Below are 23099 nucleotides of genomic sequence, written 5' to 3'. Positions count from 1 at the left end.
TGCACATTACTGATCGGCACCCGTGCTGGCTTTTGGTTAGGAGATTTTTTATTCCTATCTAATTGTTTAGCCCCTTTTTGAACCACATTCGTGATTGCGTCCTACAACTGTTGAGCGCTGGTTGGTGACGGACTTCACTGTTTCGTATCCGGTTGTTTTGTTTTTTGTGTGAATTGAATAAAAAGTAATTTAGATTAGCTGATAGAGCTAGATTAGGGACAGTAAAAATATACCATAGTAATCAGTGTCTATTACAGTATTTTTTACTGAACTTAGTTGCGGGCACTCAGTAATTGTTTTTACTGTCTTCCGTTTAGTACGTTTTTTCGATTTCACCAAATTTTTATATTCTCTCTTTTATATTTTCCTAGATTTTTTTCCTCTACTCTTTTATTCTTTTTCAGATTATTTTTTTCTATTCTTTCTTCTGTTCTAAATTTAATAAAAAAAAGTTTACACCAAACACTAACACACAAAAACCTAAATAAAATTTGATACACACCACACACGTGAAAAGATGTCTTGATCATCCCAATCACAGTATTCAGCCGAGGAGGTAAGCGCCTTTTTTGCCTCTGACACTGATAGTGAGGTAGAGAATCCCACCTTCATTTATTTTTCTTCCTCCTCCTCTTCCTCTCGTGATACTGAACCACCACGCAGACTTCCCAAGACAGAAAATTATCCAGCGCCACCGTTAGTGAGCCCTTATGGACCTCACCTCCTGAAGATTACAGGCCACAGAATCCAGATTTTGTGGCGCAATATGGAATCTAATTTGCCACTACTGGCCTCGCAGAAATGAACTTTTTCAAAGTCTTTATCTCTGAAAATTTTTGTAGATCTCTTAGTGTCCCAGACAAATTTGTACGTGCAACAATTTTTATCACAAAATCTCACTGCATCATTTGCCAATTTGATCCCTGTACACTCAGTGGAAATGATGACGATTTGGGGCTTTGATCTTCATCTTCACATGGGGATAGTAAAGAAGCCAGAAATTTGGCAATATTGGAGTGTTGACTTTTCTTGGGACATTCATGTTATTCTTCTAATGTGTTGTACTTATAGTTTGTAAGCTTGCGAGCAGGGCCCTCATCCCTCCTGGTATCTGTTTTGAACTGTGATTTCTGTTATGCTGTAATGTCTATTGTCTGTACAAGTCCCCTCTATAAGTTGTAAAGCGCTGCGGAATATGTTGGCGCTATATAAATAAAATTATTATTATTATTATTATTATTATTACTTAACTATGTGCACTATATGTTCTATTGGGGCCTCTATGTGGGAGAAACAGGACAGAAAATGAGAGCAAGGATGAGATCTCATTGCACACACAATTACAGATAAAAAAAAAACATTTACCCATGGCCAAACATTTCTGTGGTCCAGGACACAAGGTAAACAATATGAAAGTTGTCATATTAAAAGGCACTATTAAATCACAAAAACATTGCAGGGTTTGGAATGCAAGCTGAATAGAGTTTTTGATTCTCTCCATGTAAGCAGGTTGCAGGATGCAGGGACGCAAGAACTTCAGAGCAAGGGTTAGCAATTTAATTGAACAGTAAAGATTCTCCTCACAGGCAGATGAACAGTTAAATTTCAAATGATAGAGCAATAAACAACAACAATGTGATAGCAGTTCATTCAATAAACTTATTGTGTTTGTGGCTTCCTCAGCCGCAGATGATCCAATAAGGGTTGTAGTCCCAATGACGGCCGGTGCAATGTCCTCAGAGGGGATACCACACCTCACGGTACGGCAAATGGCGGTCTCCAATTTTACCCATTCAGCCAATAGTCCATAAACTTGTGCAGCCAAAGTCAAGGGAGCTGCGTACAGTCTATTATTGAGGGGGGGTCTGCGGTGTGCTGACCGGCAAAGAGGGCCACAATGAACAGTCCCCGTTCCTATGCCCGTGCATGTCACTGAGCTTAATGGAGCCTATGGTCATTCCTCTGCTGCTTGGCTCAGTGGCGTGCTCATGTTTAGCCTACCACGGTACATTGCGGTGCTGCTGCACACCAAGTGGAGCACACTGCGCACACACTTGCTCTGTCACTGCTGGCGGGAAACCGTCTTGTCGCTGCGAGCGCTTTTCTGGTTTCCCCTGCTTCCGGGTGAAGAGGTCTGTCCAATCCTTTATTCTCTCCCCCAGGCAACCTGGGACGCAGCCTCAACAGTTCTGGACCTGGTGCAGTACAGATGCCCGCAGCCCGGTCTTCCTCCTTACATCCACACAGGACTAAATCTGTCATGAGGATTTATGACTCACTTCAGAATCTGAGGAATCTGCTCCAAAGAAGTTGAGGGCACAAGGCCTCTGATCTTAATTGGATATTGACACTATAAAACTTTCACACCACTAATCTAATCCAATTAAAGATTCATTCTCTGAGCTCAGTTTGTTTGTTTATTTACATGTTCATTATATCATGCCTCTCTGTTTTTTATATTGTTTGTACATATATTTGTGTCTTCAGAAACTTCGTTATACCATGCCTGAGGAAGGAACCTAAGAAGTCCAAAATGCTTGCTTTGTAAAATCATTTATTTTATTTTTGTTAGCCATTAAAAGGAATCATAACTACAAGATTAACTTGTTTTTCTCACTGAGAGCATTATTTTTTTCAACTGACTAACACGTTACCAAACCACTTTTTTCTATTGACATTTTATATACCACTCCAATGTTCTGCATGGCTATGCCCCGGACCCACTTTGATGCCATCCACAAATTTTTGCATTACAGTGATAATGCACAATGTCCTTTGCAGGATGACCCCAAATTTGACTGACTTTTCAAAGTTCGGATGGTCATTGATTACTTCAATAACAAGTTTCCTGAGGTGCACGTTCCTCAATGGGACATCTGTGTAGATGAGTCCCTAATACACGTCAAGATGTGGCTCAAATTCTGGCGATACCTGCCGAGTAAGAGGCCCAGTTACAAAATTAAACTCTATATTCTGTACGAAAGTACCTTTAGGGTACACTCACAGGTTTAGGGTTTATGAAAGGAAGGACAACCTCCTGAATGCCTCCCTGTCAGGGAGTGAGTGGGGGAATTATGTGGGAATTGGTGCATCCACTGTTCGATCAAGGTTATCACATCTACGTAGATAACTTTAATACAAGCATTCCACTCTTTAAGTCCCTCTCTGCACGAGCTACCACAGAATGTGGTACTGTTCGTGAAAATCAGAGAGGCCTTCGTAAGACGTTAATTTGCTTAGCTGCTTAGAAAGGGTGAGAGCACAGCCCAATATAGCGACAATATGCTGGAGGTCAAGTACAAAGACAAGAGGTACGTCCAGGGCCGGCGTCAGCACCCGGCGCACCTGGGCAAGTGCCGGGCCCTGAGCAGGCAAGGGGCCCACTCGCCGTCAGGGACACCGGCATGCACAGTGGACCCTCCATGAGACTGTCTGAGATTGGGCTCTGAGCTCTTCATGAGACGGCACAGACACGAGATTGACTGTGCGCTCTGTGAGACGGAGGCTGAATGACGGATATAGAGCACTGAGCGCCCCATAAGATGGCAGCGGGGCTGGCAGCGGCTGGAGGAGCAGTTCATGCCAGGCTGCTGTGGCTGCTGCAGGCAGTGAGGGCAGAGCTGCAGAGCTCAGGCTCATACACCCGGCGCTGCCGCTCTTCTTACCTGGCAGCTGGGGGCTTCGTACATTGAATGTGCCTGCAGCAATGCAGGGCTCTGGGGATGCCCGGTCTGCACTCCAGCGCATGAAGCAGACAGAGGTACCGGGGTCGGCATGGGAGTGTTGAGCTACCCCGGGGCTCAACTTCCTGCTGTTGCCGCTTTTGCACCTGGCACTGTGTAAAGGTACTGTCACACTCAGCGACGCTGCGGCGATCTAGACAACAAGCTGACCTAAACTAGATCGCTGGAGCGTCGCTGTTTAGGTCGCCGTAGAGACGTCAAACACAGCAGCTCCAGAATGATGCAGGAGCGATCCAGTGACGTAACGGCGACTCACTTATCATTCTCGCTGGTTGATAGCTCCATGTCTGGCATTGCTGGCGTCATTGCTTTTGATGTCAAACATGACGATACACGGCTACCTAGCGACAAAATAAAGTTCTGGCCTTCTAGCTCCGACCAGCGATGGCACAGCGGGATCCAGATCGCTGCTGCTTGTCAAACACAACGAGATCGCTATCCAGGACGCTGAAACGTGACGGATTGTTGTCATTCCCGTTGCAAAGTTGCTGAGTGTGATGGTACCTTAAGTCCACACCCATCACAGGGTGCTATTTGCACTCAGCACTTACTATCTTGCGCTGCTGCCACTCATAGCTGCTGTAAATAGTGACCCCAAACAGCGCCATATATGTGCTGCGACCCCCAATTGTCTGCACCCCTGTATCGTGTGTGATCTTGTAAGTGGGAGAAGACATGGTATAGCGAGAACCCCTATATATCTTTATGTACCCCTAAATGCCTCTGTGTGCACCCCCATATAGCTATTTGCACCCAATGCCTGTCCTGTGTGTATTTATTAAACACAGACTGCCCAAAGTGATCCACAGAATTAAATAAATCTAGAGAATATTCTCAATATAAATATGTCCGTGGTCAGGGTGTACTGTGAAATATTACCAGTGGAAACCACTGTAATAAAAGAGTGAAAACCAAACCACCAAGGATATGAAGTCACCAGAAAATAAATGAACTTGGGAATAAGTTAGAAAATATGCCTTTATTTATAAGATTGGCAACAATTACATAAAAAAATTCATATATTGTATATTAAAATAAGAATTAAAAGCACATATAACTTTTATTCACACGGTCCAGGAAATATATCCTTAATTGCACACCCCCAGTGTATTAACTCCTTTTTAGGCAATGCATATCATAAATTATAAAAGGATAAAAAATAGTGTTGACTCCAAAAAAATATGAAAATTATATGCAAAATACAATCAAAGTTTATAACACTGTGCAAAAATTACAAAAAAAGTGCTTTAAAATATTGTGCAAATAGTGCAAAAAAAGTGCAAATTAGCAAGGGATTAAAGCAGCCCAAGAGTATAACCTACACACATGTGTGCCTGTCTGTGATCAGACCAAACGATACATAGCCATTTGCAAATAGTAGATAGCACGGCAGTATATGGAAAAAATAGATTTATATATACCTGGGGGTAAGAGAAACCTGGACCTGCGTGCGCCCTGTCCTGTGTGTGTGCACCCCTATAAATCTATATGCACCCCTATACGCCTGTCCTATGTGTCTGTGTGCACCCCCATATATCTATATGCACCCCTATATGCCTGTCCTATGTGTCTGTGTGCACCCCCATATATCTATATACACCTCTATACGCCTGTCCTATGTGTCTGGGTGCACCCCCATATATCTATTTGTACCCCTATATGCCTGCTCAATGTGCCTGTGTGCACCCCCATATATCTATATGCACCCCTTTACGCCTTTCCTATGTGTCTGTGTGCACTCCCATATATATATATGCACCCCTATATGCCTGTCCTATGTGTCTGTGTGCACCCCCATATATCTATATACACCCAAATACACCTGTCCTATGTGTCTGTGTGAATCCCAAAATATTTATATGCACCCCTATACGCCTGTCCTATGTGTCTGTGTGCACCCCCATATATCTATATACACCCCTATACTTCTGTCCTATGTGTGTGCACCCCTATATATCTATATTCACCCAATGCCTGTCCTATGTGTCTGTGTGCACCCCTATATATCTATGTACCCCTATATGCCTGTCATGTGTATGGGGGCACCCCATATAGCTATATGTACCCATATATGCCTGTCCTATGTGTCTGTGTGCACTTCTAACTCATATATCTATATGCACTCCTTTATGCCTGTCATGTGTCTGTTTGCACCCCCATATATCTATATGCACCCCATACCCCTGTCCTATGTGTCTGTGTACACCCTATATATCTTTTTGCACCCCTATACTCCTGTCGTATGTGTTTGTGCGCACTCCCATATATCTAAATGCATATATCTAAATGCAACCCTGTACACCTGTCCTGTGTCTGTGTGCACCCCTTATCTCTATATGCACCCCTATACGTCAATCCTGTGCCCGTGCGCATCCCAATATCTTTATGCACCCTTATATTCCTGTACCATGGGCCCCTCATTAAACTGTATGGAGCATTATATAGGCCAGTCATTATACTGTATGGAGCAATACATGGGGCTCATCATATACTGGAGCATTATATGGGGCCAATTCTGTGTGGAGCAATTTATGGGGCTCATTATACTGTATGGAGCATTATATCGCCGTGCAATGCTCCTCTGGGAATTTAAATATGCAGAGGCAATTTGCATATTTAAATTCCCAGAGGAGCATTGCACGGCGAATAAGCCTCCTTACCTTGACAAGCCAGCTGGTATGTCACTCTCCATAAGGAGAAACATTACCCCTTAGACCCCACTCCAGAGCCTCTCACCTAGCCAAATCAGTTCTCATGCTTCGCACTGACGAGGGCCAACAGCCCGAAACACCGTGTCTGCGAATTGAGATACTGATTTGGCTTTTATCCTAAGTCATATTGCACGACTCGTTAAAGGGTTGATTGTGACTTGTAGGATCGCTACTTCCAATAGGTGGCGCTATAGAGTTAAGTCCTCTTTTTTTCAGCAGAGGCAATTTGCATATTTAAATTCCCAGAGGAGCATTGCACGGCGAATAAGCCTCCTTACCTTGACAAGCCAGCTGGTATGTCACTCTCCATAAGGAGAAACGTTACCCCTTAGACCCCAATAGATATCACTCATGTAATGTAAGAAGTGAAATCTTTGGCATTGTACTATACCTAGATTTATATGCCGTATCTGTACATCATGAATTGTGGTATGTGTTAAAGGGGCCCACAGACATTTTCGCCCGGGGCCCAGAAAAACCTTGAGCCAGCCCTGGGTATGTCCTTTTTTTACCACCATGCATGGTGATATCAACACCTCCACCGCAGTATGAGGTTCCTCTACACAGTTCACCAAATCAGACTACGTCCTGGGATGCAACAAGAAAATGGGGGGAGTGAGCCCCAGTACTTCAATAACTGAAGGTGCCAGTGTTGTACCAGGGCAACATTTCCCCATTGAGGGCCCTTAAACTGGAGAGAGAAGGTCACAAATAAGGTGCAAAATGTGTTACAGAAGGGGATTATAAAACAACACCATTTATCAGTGTGATACATGCCCTGACAAACCTGTTCTGTGTATGAAAGACTGTTTCAGAGTACTCATCCATGGACTAATACACTTATTTCTGACTTTATCAACTCACATATGCCAATCCGAAGTACTGTACACAACGCATATAGCAACCTGATGCACTCTACACAACTCACGTATGCCAACCTAATGCAATCTACACAACTCGTGTATGCCAACTCGATGCACTCTACACAATTCAAATATGTAACCTGATGCACTCTAAACAATTTATGTAAGCCAATCTGATGCCCTCTACACAACTCACGTAAGCAACCTGATGCAATCTACAGAGCACATGTAAGCCAACATGATGCACTCTACACAACTCACATAAGCCAAAGTGATGCACTCTGCACAATAGAAAATTGCCACCTTTTAAAATTCATATACCAGGAAAACACTAGATCAATTCCAACACAGGGTCATTTGTGGGCGGTTTCTACTGTTTAGGCACGTCCAAGGCTCTCCAAATGTGACATAATGCCTGCAGACCAGTCCATCAAAGTCTGTGTTCCAAAACATCAATCCCCCCTTTCTGCACCCAAACAGTAGTTTTCCGCCACATATGGGGTATCGGCGTACTCAGAATTGCACAATAATTTTTGGCGTTCATTTTCTCTTGTTACCCTTGCAAAAATAATAAAAATTGGGGGTAAAAGATTATTTTTGTGTAAATGTGATTTCATATTTTCACGGCTTAACATTATTAGTGATGATTGAATAGTGAAATATTTGGATTTGGGAAAATCAGCATGAATATCCGTGTATTCGTACTGAATAACGAATCCAATACAAGTCAATGGGAAAGCCGAATATTTTTCTGCTGGACCCAACAAACAGATCTGGGGGCGTGAGAAAAAAGCTGAAATGGATGGGAAAAAAGTTAAAACTAAATGAGAACAGCATGGAGAAGATGCATGGATTTTTAAAAAGACCTACCAAAATCAAACAAAAAACATTTTTTAAATGAAAAAAATGCTAAGAAACAACATTTCCTTCATAATTATGAGTAAATATTGCAAAATGAAAAAAAAATATACCTCCCCTTTAGCATATGTTCACATGGAGCGCTTTGGCTTTATGTTTTACTTTAACATTTGTGAGGGCTCTCACTCCTACATTTGGGAGGACCCTACCTTATGCCAAATAGTTATCAAGATAGTGGAATACCTATCACTTTACAATGCCATTTCAAACATGACCATTTGAATTTTGAGCATCGCCCGTCACACCACCATGTCCACCACCATGTCTTTATGTGGCCCTCACTGACAATTCGCAGAGTGCCAGCAGGTGCCTTGAAACCTGAGTTTGGTAAGGGCCCTCGGGTGATCCTGTATCATACATTTGGGAGAGCTCTCACTCCAACATTCAGGAGGTTCCTCCCTCATGCCAAATAGATAGCCAGATAGTGAAATACATATTCCCCATCACTTTACAATGTCAACTAAAATTTGCCCATTTGAATTTTGGGCTTTGTTCACCACTACCACCATGTCCACCGCCATGTCCATCGTCATGTGATTATGTGGCCCACACTAACAATTAGCAGAGTACAAGCAGGTGCCTTGAAACCTGAGATTGGTAAGGGCCATCGGGTGGCCCTGTATCATACATTTGGATGAGCTCTCACTCCTACATTCGGGAAGTCCCTTCCTCATGCCAAATAGTTAGCCAGATAGTGGAATACATATTCGCCATCACTTTACAATGCCAGCTAAAACATGCCCATTTGAATTTTGTGCTTTGAATTTTGGGCTTTGTTCACCACCACCACCATGTCCACCTCCATGTCCATCGTCATGTGATTATGTGGCCCACACTAACAATTAGCAGAGTACAAGCAGGTGCCTTGAAACCTGAGTTTGGTAAGGGCCATCAGGTGGCCCTGTATCATACATTTGGATGAGCTCTCACTCCTACATTCGGGAAGTCCCTTCCTCATGCCAAATAGTTAGCCAGATAGTGGAATACATATTCGCCATCACTTTACAATGCCAGCTAAAACATGCCCATTTGAATTTTGTGCTTTGCCCACCACCACCACCACCTTGTCATTATGCGTTCCTCGCTGACAATTTGCAGAGGGCCAGCAGATGCTGTGAAACCTGCATTTTGTAAGCTCCATAGTTAATGTCTGCCACCAAATCCCAATGGAACAACTGTCAAAGTGGGTGAAACCACCATAAGGTGAATAAAGGATAATAATAATAATAATAATAATAATAATAATAATAATACAGGAGTGGGGGGAGCTGTATGATCATTGTCAGTAAATTGGATTCTACCAGACACCAAAAGCATTAGAATTAAATTGCGAATACAGTGTATGCATTGTGGTCAGTCTGTCAGGCCTGAAACCCTTGTCAGGAACATGTAAAAGCCCCATTTTACTTGGAAGCAGTCTAAAGGGAAAGAGACAGGAGTGCCATTGACCAATCTGCACAAGCCTATGCATTTTCTATTGGTTTCATAAATAGCGTATTTTTATCTTGCAGTTGTGCGACTGGACCTAAGCCTGCAGAGATACACAAACGTGACTATCTCAAATGTTCATGAATCTACTGTTGTGTGTAATAAAGCTGATATCTTAAAAAAAATTGCTATATATATGTATATATACTATATATATTCGTATATACACATTGCTAGATATATTGAATTTGTACATAATACCTCTGTGAGGGTACTTGTCAAAAATAAAGCCAGGACATTTTTTTTCATAAGCATAAAGCATTCAATATGAGAAAGGGTGCTATTAAGGGATGTGGATGTGGTGGTGTCTGCCAAGGCTGTGTTACTGATCAGAAGGTGACTGGATCTCATTCTAGCTTCCTGTCAAAATGTGGTCAGCGTGGTACAACACTGACAAACTGTGAAAAATTCTCACTGTGATCTGCTGTGAAGACACTGAGCTTGAACTGCGGTGACCTCATCACTGACTTTTCCCATGGTCCAGAGGTAACCGCAATTCAGCCCAGCTGGGAGCGCAGCCTTAGTGACGTCATTGAGGCTGTGCTCACAGCATCTCATTCACAAGTTGTTCTCAGCTTGGACGGTCACATCTTGGCACCGCCAGTCTCCCCCAGACATGGATTACAGCGTGGAACAGGACTGACAGGTATGGTATGTTGTTGTTTTTTTATTTTTGTTTTATTACAGGAGATTGAGGGCTTTGGTGGAATTAGGCGAGGTCATAAGTGAAGTTTAATTGAGATTATTAACCCCTTCATGACCTTGCCGTTTTTTGCAATTCTGACCAGTGTCCCTTTATGAGGTAATATCTCAGGAACGCTTCAACGGATCCTAGCGATTCTGAGATTGTTTTTTCGTGACATATTGGGCTTCATGTTAGTGGTAAATTTAGGTCGATAATTTCTGAGTTTATTTGTGAAAAAAACGGAAATTTGGCAAAAATTTTGAAAATTTCGCAATTTTCACATTTTGAATTTTTATTCTGTTAAACCAGAGAGTTATGTGACACAAAATAGTTAATAAATAACATTTCCCACATGTCTACTTTACATCAGCACAATTTTGGAAACAAATTTTTTTTTTGCTAGGAAGTTATAAGGGTTAAAATTTGACCAGTGATTTCTCATTTTTACAACAAAATTTACAAAACCATTTTTTTTAGGGACCACCTCACATTTGAAGTCAGTTTGAGGGTTCTATATGGCTGAAAATACCCAAAAGTGACACCATTCTAAAAACTGCACCCCTCAAGGTGCTCAAAACCACATTCAAGAAGTTTATTAACCCTTCAGGTGTTTCACAGCAGCAGAAGCAACATGGAAGGAAAAAATGAACATTTAACTTTTTAGTCACAAAAATGATCTTTTAGCAACAATTTTTTATTTTCCCAAGGGTAAAAGGAGAAACTGGACCACGGACGTTGTTGTCCAATTTGTCCTGAGTACGCTGATACCTCATATGTGGGGGTAAACCACTGTTTGGGCGCACGGCAGGGCTCGGAAGGGAAGGAGCGCCATTTGACTTTTTGAATGAAAAATTGGCTCCAATCTTTAGCGGACACCATGTCGCGTTTGGAGAGCCCCCGTGTGCCTAAACATTGGAGCTCCCCCACAAGTGACCACATTTTGGAAACTAGACCCCCCAAGGAACTTATCTAGAGGCATAGTGAGCACTTTAAACCCCCAGGTGCTTCACAAATTGATCCGCAAAAATGAAAAAGTACTTTTTTTTCACACAAAATTTCTTTTAGCCTCAATTCTTTCATTTTCACATGGGCAACAGGATAAAATGGATCCTAAAATTTGTTGGGTAATTTCTCCTCAGTATGCCGATACCTCATATGTGGGGGTAAACCACTGTTTGGGTGCACGGCAAGGCTCGGAAAGGGGAGGCGTGCCATTTGACTTTTTGAATGGAAAATTAGCTCCAATCGTTAGCGGACACCATGTCGCGTTTGGAGAGCCCCTGTGTGCCTAAACATTGGAGCCCCCCTACAAGTGACCCCATTTTGGAAACTAGACCCCCCAAGGAACTTATCTAGATGCATAGTGAGCACTTATAACCCCCAGGTGCTTCACAGAAGTTTATAACGCAGAGCCGTGAAAATAAAAAAATAATTTTTCTTTCCTCAAAAATGATTTTTAGCCCAGAATTTTTTATTTTCCCAAGGGTAATAGGAGAAATTGGACCCCAAATGTTGTTGTCCAGTTTGTCCTGAGTACGATGATACCCCATATGTGGGGGTAAACCACTGTTTGGGCGCACGGCAGGGCTCGAAAGGGAAGGCACGCCATTTGGCTTTTTGAATGGAAAATTAGCTCCAATCATTAGCGGACACCATGTCGCGTTTGGAGAGCCCCTGTGTGCCTAAACATTGGAGCTCCCGCACAAGTGACCCCATTTTGGAAACCAGACCTCCCAAGGAACTAATCTAGATGTGTGGTGAGCACTTTGAACCCCCAAGTGCTTCACAGAAGTTTATAACGCAGAGCCATGAAAATAAAAAATAATTTTTCTTTTCTCAAAAATGATTTTTTAGCCCACAATTTTTTACTTTCCCAAGGGTAACAGGAGAAATTGGACCCCAAAAGTTGTTGTCCAGTTTCTCCTGAGTACGCTGATACCCCATATGTGGGGGTAAACCACTGTTTTGGCACACGTCGGGGTTCGGAAGGGAAGTAGTGACGTTTTGAAATGCAGACTTTGATGGAATGCTCTGCGGGCATCAGGTTGCGTTTGCAGAGTCCCTGATGTGCCTAAACAGTAGGAACTCCCCACAAGTGACTCCATTTTGGAAATTAGACCCCCAAGGGAACTTATCTAGATGTGTGGTGAGCACTTTGAACCCCCAAGTGCTTCACAGAAGTTTATAACGCAGAGCCGTGAAAATAATAAATGTGTTTCCTTTCCTCAAAAATATTTTTTTAGCCCAGAATTTTTTATTTTTGCAAGAGTAACAGGAGAAATTGGACCCCAAAAGTTGTTGTCCAGTTTCTCCTGAGTACGCTGATACCCCATATGTGGGGGTAAACCACTGTTTGGGCACATGCCGGGGCTCGGAAGGGAAGTAGTGACGTTTTGGAATGCAGACTTTGATGGAATGGTCTGCGGGCATCATGTTACGTTTGCAGAGCCCCTGATATGCCTAAACAGTAGAAACCCCCCACAAGTGACCCCATTTTGGAAACTAGACCCCCCAAGGAACTTATCTAGATGTGTGATGAGCACATTCAACCCCCAAGTGCTTCACAGAAGTTTACAACGCAGAGCCGTGAAAATAAAAAATCATTTTTCTTTCCTCAAAAAAGATGTTTTAGCAAGCAATTTTTTATTTTCACAAGGGTAACAGGAGAATTTGGACCCCAATATTTGTTGCCCAGTTGGTTGTGAGTACGCTGATACCCCATATGTGGGGGTAAACCACTGTTTGGGCACACGTCAGGGCTCGGAAGGGAAGTAGTGACATTTGAAATGCAGACTTTGATGGAATGGTCTGCGGGCGTCACATTGCATTTGCAGAGCCCCTGATGTGCCTAAACAGTAGAAACACCCCACAAGTGACCCCATTTTGGAAACTAGACCCCCGAAGGAACTTATCTAGATGTGTGGTGAGCACTTTCAACCCCCAAGTGCTTCACAGAAGTTTATAACGCAGAGCCGTGAAAATAAAAAATAATTGTTCTTTCCTCAAAAATTATGTTTTAGCAAGTAATTTTTTATTTTTGCAAGGGTAACAGGAGAAATTGGACCCCAACAGTTGTTGCCCAGTTTGTCCTGAGTACGCTGGTACCCCAAATGTGGGGGTAAACCACTGTTTGGGCGCACGTCGGGGCTTGGAAGGGCGGGAGCACCATTTGACTTTTTGAACGCAAGATTGGCTGGAATCAATGGTGGCGCCTTGTTGCGTTTGGAGACCCCTGATGTGCCTAAACAGTGGAAACCCCTCAATTCTAACTTCAACACTAACCCCAACACACCCCTAATCCTAATCCCAACTGTAGCCATAACCCTAATCACAACCCTAACCCCAACACACCCCTAACCACAACCCTAACCGCAACACACCCGTAACCCTAATTCCAACCCTAATCCTAACCCTAATCCCAACCGTAACCCTAATCCCAACCCTAACCACAACTGTAACCCCAACACACCCCTAACCCTATCCATAACCCTAACCACAAGCCTAATCTTAACCCTATTTCAAACCCTAACTCTAATTCCAACCCTAACCCTAAGGCTATGTGCCCACGTTGCGGATTCGTGTGAGATTTTTCCGCACGATTTTTGAAAAATCTGCAGGTAAAAGGCACTGCGTTTTACCTGCGGATTTACAGCAGATTTCCAGTGTTTTTTTGTGCGGATTTCACCTGCGGATTCCTATTGAGGAACAGGTGTAAAACGCTGCGGAATCCGCACAAAGAATTGACATGCTGCGGAAAATACAATGCAGCGTTTCTGCACGGAATTTTCCGCACCATGGGCACAGCGGATTTGGTTTTCCTTAGGTGTACATGGTACTGTAAACCTGATGGAAAACTGCTTCGAATTCGCAGCGGCCAATCCGCGGCCAATCCGCTGCGGATCCGCGGCCAATCCGTTGCCAATCCGCTGCGGATCCGCGGCCGATCCGCTGCGGATCCGCGGCCGATCCGCTGCGGATCCGCGGCCGATCCGCTCTGTGTGCACATGCCATAACCCTACCCCTAACCCTAACCGTAACCCTAACCCTACCCCTAACCCTACCCCTAGTTCTAACCCTAGTTCTAACCCTAACCCTAGTGGAAAAAGAAAAAAAAATATTTTCTTTATTTTATTATTGTCCCTACCTATGGGGGTGATAAAGGGGGGGGGTTATTTATTATTTTTTTATTTTGATCGCTGTGATAGAACCTACCACAGCGATCAAAATGTACTTGTAATGAATCTGCCGGCCGGCAGATTCGGCGGGCGCACTGAGCATGCGCCCGCCATTTTGGAAGATGGCGGCGCCCATGATGGAGGCGGACGGGGACCGGGAGCCTCGGTAAGTATAAGGGGGGGGGAGATCGGGGCACGGGGGGGGCGTCGGAGCACGGGGGGGTGACATAGGAGCAGGGGGGGAGCGGGCAGGAGGACGGGGGAACGGAGGACAGGACGGAGGGGACCGGACCCCATAACGGAGCACTGGGGGGGGCGATCGGTGGGGTGGGGGGGGGTCACTTTAGGTTTTCCAGCCATGGCCGATGGTATTGCAGCATCGGCAATGGCTGGATTGTAATATTTCACCAGTTTTTTAGGTGAAATATTACAAATCGCTCTGATTGGCAGTTTCACTTTCAACAGCCAATCAGAGCGATTGTAGCCACGGGGGGGTGAAGCCACCCCCCCCTGGGCTGAAGTACCACTCCCCCTCTCCCTGCAGATCGGGTAAAATAGGAGTTAACCCCTTCACCTGATCTGCAGGGACGCGATCATTCCATGACGCCACATAGGCGTCATGGGTCGGGAAGGGGTTAAAGGAGTCTGTGTCTTTCTTTCAATTAAAGGACTTTTTTCTGGGTGTCCGTGTTTTCTTACAATGTGACTATTGGGTTTGTAGTGGGTGTCTTATTGACGCCTCTCAATTACTACCATTGGGGTTTGATGTCACCAGACAATACAAAGGTTACATCAACCCTCCCAACTATTAGCCCACTTGCCACCGCTACAGGGCAAGTGGGAAGAGTGAGGCTAAGTGCCAGAATTGGCGCATCTTAGAGATGCCCCTTTTCTGGGGCAGCTGATAGCTGATGTTTTTAGCCAGGGAGGAAGTATCCATGCCCCCTTTCTAGGCTAATAATATGAGCCCACAGCTGTCTGCATAGCCTTTGCTGGTTATTCATTATAGGGGGACCCCACATTATTTTTTGGGGGGTCTCCCTTTTTAGTAGCCAGTAAAGGCTAAGTATACAGTTGTAAGCTGATTTTAATAGCCTGGGAAGCCCCATGGGTATTATCCCCTTCCCAAGCTATAAACATTTGCCCCCAGTCATTGGCTTTCCCTCTGCTGGTTACAAAAATTGCACTGGAGCCCATGCAATTTTTTTTCCAAAAAATAATCTTTTATTAATTAAATACATGTACAGTAATTTTCACACAAACTGTAGTAATTGTATTTGTCACTGACAGCTATATATCTACCTATTATTTTTGTAGTTACTATATGTAATCCATTTCTTCTATCTTTCTTCGGCTCCTGAAGTGACTTTACAGAACACGGTATTACCAGCTTTTCTTCTATCTCTCTATGCAATATAAATACATATATGTGTTATATGTGTGTGTTACTGAGATATATATATATATATATATATTGCCTGGCGAAAGTATTCGGCCCCCTCGAACTTTTCAACCTTTTCCCACATATCATGCTTCAAAAATAAAGACACCAGATGTAAATTTTTGGTGAAGAATCAACAACAAGTGGAACACAATTGTGAAGTTGAATGAAATATATTGGTTATTTTAAATTTTTGCAGAAAATCAAAAACTGAAAAGTGGGGCGTTCAATATTATTTGGCCCCTCTAACTTAATACTTTGTTGCGCTACCTTTTGCTGCGATTACAGCTGCAAGTCGCTGGGGTGTGTCTCTATCAGTTTTGTACATCGAGAGACTGAAATTCTTGCCCATTCTTCCTTGGCAAACAGCTCAACCTCAGTGAGGTTTGATGGAGATCGTTTGTGAACAGCAGTTTTCAGCTCTTTCCACAGATTCTCGATTGGATTGAGGTCTGGACTTTGACTTGGCCATTTTGACACCTGGATATGTTTATTTGTGCCATTGAACCATTCTATTGTACATTTAGCTTTATGATTGGGATCATTGTCTTGTTGGAAGACAAATCTCCGTCCCAGTCTCAGGTCTTTTGCAGACTCCAAGAGGTTTTCTTCAAGAATGATCCTGTATTTGGCTCCATCCATCTTCCCATCAATTTTAACCATCTTCCCTGTCCCTGCTGAAGAAAAGCAGGCCCAAACCACGATGCTGCCACCACCATGTTTGACAGTGGGGATGGTGTGTTCAGGGTGATGAGCTGTATTGCCTTTACGCCAAACAGATCATTTGACATTGTTGCCAAAAAGTTCAATTTTGGTTTCATCTGACCAAAACACATTCTTCCACATGTTTGGTGTGTCTCCCAGGTGGCTTGTTGCAAAGTTTAAACAACATTTTATGGATATTTTTGAGAAATGGCTTTCTTCTTGCCACTCTTCCATAAAGGCCAGATTTGTTCAGTGTTTGACTGATTGTTGTCCTATGGACAGACTGTCCCACCTCAGCTGTAGATCTCTGCAGTTCATCCTGAGAGATCATGGGCCTCTTGGCTGCATCTCTGATCAGTTGTCTCCTTGTTTGAGATGAAATTTAGAGGGATGTCCGGGTCTTGGTAGATTTGCAGGGGTATGATTCTCCTTCCATTTCAATATGATCACTTGCACAGTGCTCCTTGGGATGTTTAAAATTTTGGAAATCATTTTGTATCCAAATCCAGCTTTAAACTTCTCCACCACAGTATCATGGACCTGCCTGTTGTGTTCCTTGGTCTTCATGATGCTCTGTGTTCTTCAAACAGAACCCTGAGACTATCACAGAGCAGGTGCATTTATACGGAGACTTGATTACACACAGGTGGATTATATTTATCATCATTAGTCATTTAGGACAACATTGGATCATTCAGAGATCCACAATGAACTTCTGGAGTGAGTTTCCTGCACTTAAAATAAAGTGGCCGAATAATATTGCACGCACCACTTTTCAGTTTTTGAATTTCCACAAAAATTTAAAATAACCAATAAATTTCATTCAACTACACAACTGTGTTCCACTTGCTGTTGATTCTTCACCAAAAATTTACATTTGGTATCTTTATGTTTGAAGCATGATATATGGGAAAAGGTTGAAAAGTTCCAGGAGCCGAATACTTTCGCAAGGCACTGAATACACAACTATTCTTTGTGTATATATCTATTCTATCTTTTCTACTCTAACTTGTCACTCTGTGATTACAATGTGCACGGATGATTTGCTGGCTTTTAATCTATCTATCTATCTTTTACAGCTATGGCAAAAATTAAGAGACCACTGCAAAATTTTCAGTTTTTCAGATTTATATTTTTGAGTAAAAATGTAAATTGTTCTTTTATTCTATAAACTACTGACAACATGTCTCCGAAGTTCCAAGCAATAAATTTTGCATTTATTTTTGAAAATGAGAAATGGTCAAAATAACAAAAAAATGCATTGCTTGCAGACCTCAAATAATGCAAAAAAAACCCAGCAAGTTCATAATTGTTTAGAAACAACAATGCTAATGTTTTAGCTCAGGAAGAGTTCAGAAATCAATATTTTGTGGAATAACCATGATTTTTAATCACAGCTTTCATGCTTCTTGGCATGCTTTCCACCAGTCTTTCACACTGCTTTTGGGTGACCTTATGCCACTCTTGGTGCAAAAATGTAAGCAGTTCTTCTTTGTTTGATAGCTTATGACTATCCATCTTCCTCATGATTACATTCCAGAGGTTTTCAATGGGGTTCAAGTCTGGAGATTGGGCTGGCCATGTCAGGGATTTGATGTGGTGGTCCTTCATTCACACCTTGATTAACCTAGCTGTGTGATGTTGTGCATTGTCCCATTGGAAAATTCAGTCCTCAGAGTTGGGGAACATTGCCTGAGCAGAAGGAATCAACTGTTTTTCCAGGATAACTTTGTATGCGGCTTGATTCATACATCCTTCGCAAAGAACAACCTGCCCAATTCCAGCCTTGCTGAAGCATCCCCAGATCATCACCGATCCTCCACCAAATTTCACAGTGGGTGCAAGACACAGTGGCTTGTACGCCTCTCCAGGTCTCTGTCTAACAATTAGACAATCAGGTGTTGATACTGTTTATCAGGAGCTCTCCAAATGTGACATGGTGTCTGCCCAAACAGTAGTTTTCCCCCACATATGGGTTATCGACATACTCAGGAGAAATTACACAACAATTTTAGGGGTCCATTTTCTCCTGTTACTCTTGTGAAAATAAAAAAAATTGGGGCTAAAAGAACATTTTAGTGGAAAAAAGGTAAAATGTTCTTTTATTCTATAAACTACTGACAACATGTCTCCGAAGTTCCAAGCAATAAATTTTGTAATTATTTTCTGAAAATGAGAAATTCTCAAAATAACAAAAAATGTATTGCTTGCAAACCTCAAATAATGCAAAAAAAAGACAAGTTCATGATCGTTAAAAAACAACCATACTGGGAGCTAATAGATCAGACCTAATAGGTAATTTTCTGCTGTCTCTGCTTGCCTCCACATACAAATTTCAAGTCCCAGTTAGGTGGAGCCAATTTGGTATAAAAAAAATTAGGGACATTTATGACAACAACAATTTTACAAGCTTCAGTGAACTCAAACGCAAGTTTAATCTTCAATCTTCTGATTTTATGTCTTACTTTTTTTTAAAAGGAACAAGTCCAAGAAGTTGTACGCAGTTAATCACCAAAGGCAGAAATAACACTTCTACTTCTCAATAATGTAGGCCACAAGATCTTTTGGAGTACAAGATACTTATATAATCGCTTCAACAATGATAACAAATTTAATAAAAATTCTTACTTGATCCACTGGGGAAAAGATCTAAGAATAACACTAACTGAGGACCAATGGGAGAAATCAATAAAGAACTCCTACTCTTCCAATATATCTTTAACTCTCCACGAGTCCTACTACAAGTTACTTGTAAGGTGGTATCTCACCCCCATAAGGTTATCACAAATTAATTCCGAACATTCTCCTCTTTGTTGGAGGGATTGTGGGCATCCAGGTAACCTACTACATATATTCTGGGGTTACCCAAAGATTATTATTATTATTATTGTTTATTTATATAGCACCATTAATTCCATGGTGCTGTACATGAGAAGGGGTTACATCAAAATACAAATATCACTTACAGTAAACAAAACTAACAATGACTGACTGGTACAGCGGGAAGAGGACCCTGCCCTTGCGGGCTTACAATCTACAGGATTATGGGGAAGGAGACAGTAGGTCGAGGGTTGCAGTAGCTCCATTGGTGTTCAAGATCAAACCACTGTGGAAACAAGTTTCTGCCTACATAAACAAAATTCTTAGCAGAGATCTTGTGCTTACACCTTAATCCGCCTTATTCTCTATTGATCTAGATAATATTTACCCCTCACTGAGATTTGTTATCATACACCTCTTACTAGTAGTCAAGAACTTAATTGCCTTTAATTGAAAAAAGCAAACTGTGCCCAGACTCTCTGACGTTGTTAACAGACTCCATCTACATAACTCCCTAGAATACAGGTTTGCGGTAGTTTAACAAAATATAGCATAAAATGGGAGAAATGGAACCTTTTGTTTCCCAAACCCTGAAATACGTTCTCGCTGAGTACTTTTGTCAGGCATAAATTCACCAGGATTTGTTAGTGTATTTTATTTTTCCTTCATAGGAACAGGTTATCGTTAACTGTTATTTTTACAAATTATTTGTTTTGGACTGAGGTTCTCTAGTTATTTAACATACCCTTGTCTCCTCCCTATATCCCCTTTTCCCCCTACCCTCCCTTCCCCATATTTCCCCGAGGTATTTCATAAAACTAATTACTAAAAATGCAATGTTTTGTAACTTTTCAAAATGTTAATAAAGATATTTGAAAAAGAAACAAAATACTAATGTTTAAGCTCAGGAAGAGTTCAGAAATCAATATTTTGTGGAATAACCATGATTTTTAATCACAGCTTTCATGCATCTTGGCATGCTTTCCACCAGTCTTTCACACTGCTTTTGGGTGACTTTATGCCACTCCTGGTGCAAAAATGTAAGCAGTTCTTCATTGTTGGATGGCTTGTGACTATCAATCTTCCTCTTGATTACATTCCAGAGGTTTTCAATGGGGTTCAGGTCTGGAGATTGAGCTGGCCATGACAGAGATTTGATGTGGTGGTCCTTCATCCACACCTTGATTGACCTAGCTGTGTGCGCATTGTCCTGCTGGGAAATTCAGTCCTCGGAGAAGAAGAAGGGACGCAAGGGAAGAAGGGGAGCAAAAAAACGAAAACACAAAAATGAAAATAGGTCTGGTCATGAAGGGGTTAAACTCCTGATGTGAGGTGAGAACAGTTGAGGTGCACTGTAACTTGATATTCACATATAAATATTTTGATTGTAAAATAAAAATGTTTGCATAAACCACTACAATAACTATTAATACAAAACTGAATGATATTATAAACTATTGCAGCCAAAAATATAAAATATTTAAAAAGGTTTTTAAATGTAAGTATTTATTGATGAGATTATCTGTTTGAAGAGAATAGCAGCTCAGTGGAGAATCCTTTTTGATACTACACATCTCAGAATGCTGACCTGGTTGTTATATGGAAGTGATTCTCTTCCTATATTTGTCATTTTGTTTTACTATTGACTTTTGCTGATGAGATTCTGTCATGCCCTATTACAATCCATGAGACTGTGTTGTCAGAGCATAATGCTTCAGAATTCTTTTATTAGAGAATGTAATTATTTAACTATCTGTGGAACCTTAATAGATTGTATCAGTAAATGAAAGCAACAAGCAAAACATGAAAGAGTTAACCTGAAATCTGCCATCCATAAGGTTTTTCTGCGTCAGCCATGTTGGAGTTGATGATGCTTATCTCATGACATTAATATGGCTCATTAAATTATTAGACCTACATCAAAAGGGTCAAATTTTCACAATGCTGCACAAAGCATATAGAAAAAATAACTGCACTGCATAATAAACATGGTCATCATTAATCTGAATTGGCATTTATGTTACATGTAATATGCTATTGATTATTCATTCAAATATAACTGATTTTAGGGCGGTTTTCTGAGCGTAAACAAATATTGTACAGTCTGAGGCTTATAATAAAAGTAAAGTATGTATCAATCTTCTTCATGGACAACTTAGCAGCAATCCCTGCTGCAGGATTCATACTTTATAGAACAAGATAGGTCTTCCATTTCTATATTGTCAGATCACTACATCTATGGCTTGAGGCTCTACAGTTTATATATACACATGCACAGAACCTTTAGCACACATGTATGCTAAGTATCCTATGCCACTATCAGTTTTTGGCGAATTTTTGATGTTGCAGATTTTCTGCACCATTTCTGCACCCATTAAATAAATTGGGTTACTTGCATTTTTGTAAAAAATATGCAGCGTAAAAGCTCACCAAGAACTCATCGTGAAAGCATAGCCTTAATAGTAACAAAACAGTCTGCTCACCTACAGATGTGCTCAAAAGTTTACATACCCCGGCAGAATTTTTGCTTTCTTGGTATTTTTTCAGAGAATATGAATTCAAACACGTTTTCTCCACTCTTGGTTAGTGGATGGGTGAAGCCATTTATTGTCAAACGACTGTGTTTTATCTTTTTAAATCATAATGACAACCCAAAACATCCAAATGACCGTGATCAAAAGTTTACATACCATGGTGATTTTGGCCTGACAACATACACAGAAGTTGACAGAAATGGGTTTGAATGGCTACTAAAGGTAACATCCTCACATGTGACCTGTTTGCTTGTAATCAGTGTATGTGCATAAAAGCTGAGTGAGTTTCTGGGATCCAGACAGACTCTTGCATCTTTCATCCAGCCACTAATGTTTCTGGATTGTGAGTGATGGGGAAAGCAAAAAAATTGTCAATGGATCTATGGGAAAAGATAGTTGAACTGTATAAAACAGGAAAGGGATACAAAAAGATATCCAAGGAATTGATAATGCCAGTCAGCAGGGTTCAAACTTTGACTAAAAAATGGAAAATCAGGGGCTTTGAAAAAACAAAACCATGGTCTGGCAGACCAACAAAAATGTCGTCCACAACTGCCAGGAAAATTGTTTGGGATGCAAAGAAAAATCCACAAATAACATCAGCTGAAATACAAGACTCTCCGAAAACTACTGGTGTGGCTGTTTCAAGATGCACAATAAGGAGGCACTTGAAAAAAAATGGGCTGCATGGTCGAGTCACCAGAAGAAAGCCATTACTGTGAAAATGCCACAAAGTATCTCGCCTAAAATACGCAAAAAAAAACAGAGACAAGCCTCAAAACTTCTGGAATAAGGTAATTTGAAGTGATGAGACCAAAATTGAACTTTTTCCCCAAAATGCTACATTCAACAAGGCCTATGATGAAAGGAACACCATTCCTACCGAAAAGCACGGAGATGGATCACTGATGTTTTGGGGATGTGTGAGCTACAAAGGCACAGGAAACTCGGTCAAAGTTGAAGGAAAGATGAATGCAGCACGTTATCAGCAAATTCTGGAGGCAAATTTGTACTTA

The 23099-nt window shown here is 41.7% G+C and overlaps 1 long non-coding RNA gene across 2 annotated transcripts in view; it reads left to right on the top strand.

Annotated features, from left to right (window-relative positions):
• The window catches only part of LOC143818223 (uncharacterized), a 575754-nt gene that overhangs the window by 61887 nt on the left and 490768 nt on the right, over nt 1-23099 (top strand). For both annotated transcript variants that reach the window (XR_013224394.1, XR_013224395.1), the window contains exon 2: nt 20653-20881. This is a non-coding gene — a long non-coding RNA (uncharacterized LOC143818223). The remainder of the gene's footprint in view (nt 1-20652; nt 20882-23099) is intronic.

Source organism: Ranitomeya variabilis, chromosome 3 (genome assembly GCF_051348905.1).
Source record: "Ranitomeya variabilis isolate aRanVar5 chromosome 3, aRanVar5.hap1, whole genome shotgun sequence".
NCBI classification, from domain to species: domain Eukaryota; kingdom Metazoa; phylum Chordata; class Amphibia; order Anura; family Dendrobatidae; genus Ranitomeya; species Ranitomeya variabilis.
Note: the sequence above shows the minus strand (reverse complement) of the source record. Positions and strands in the feature narration are given on the sequence as shown.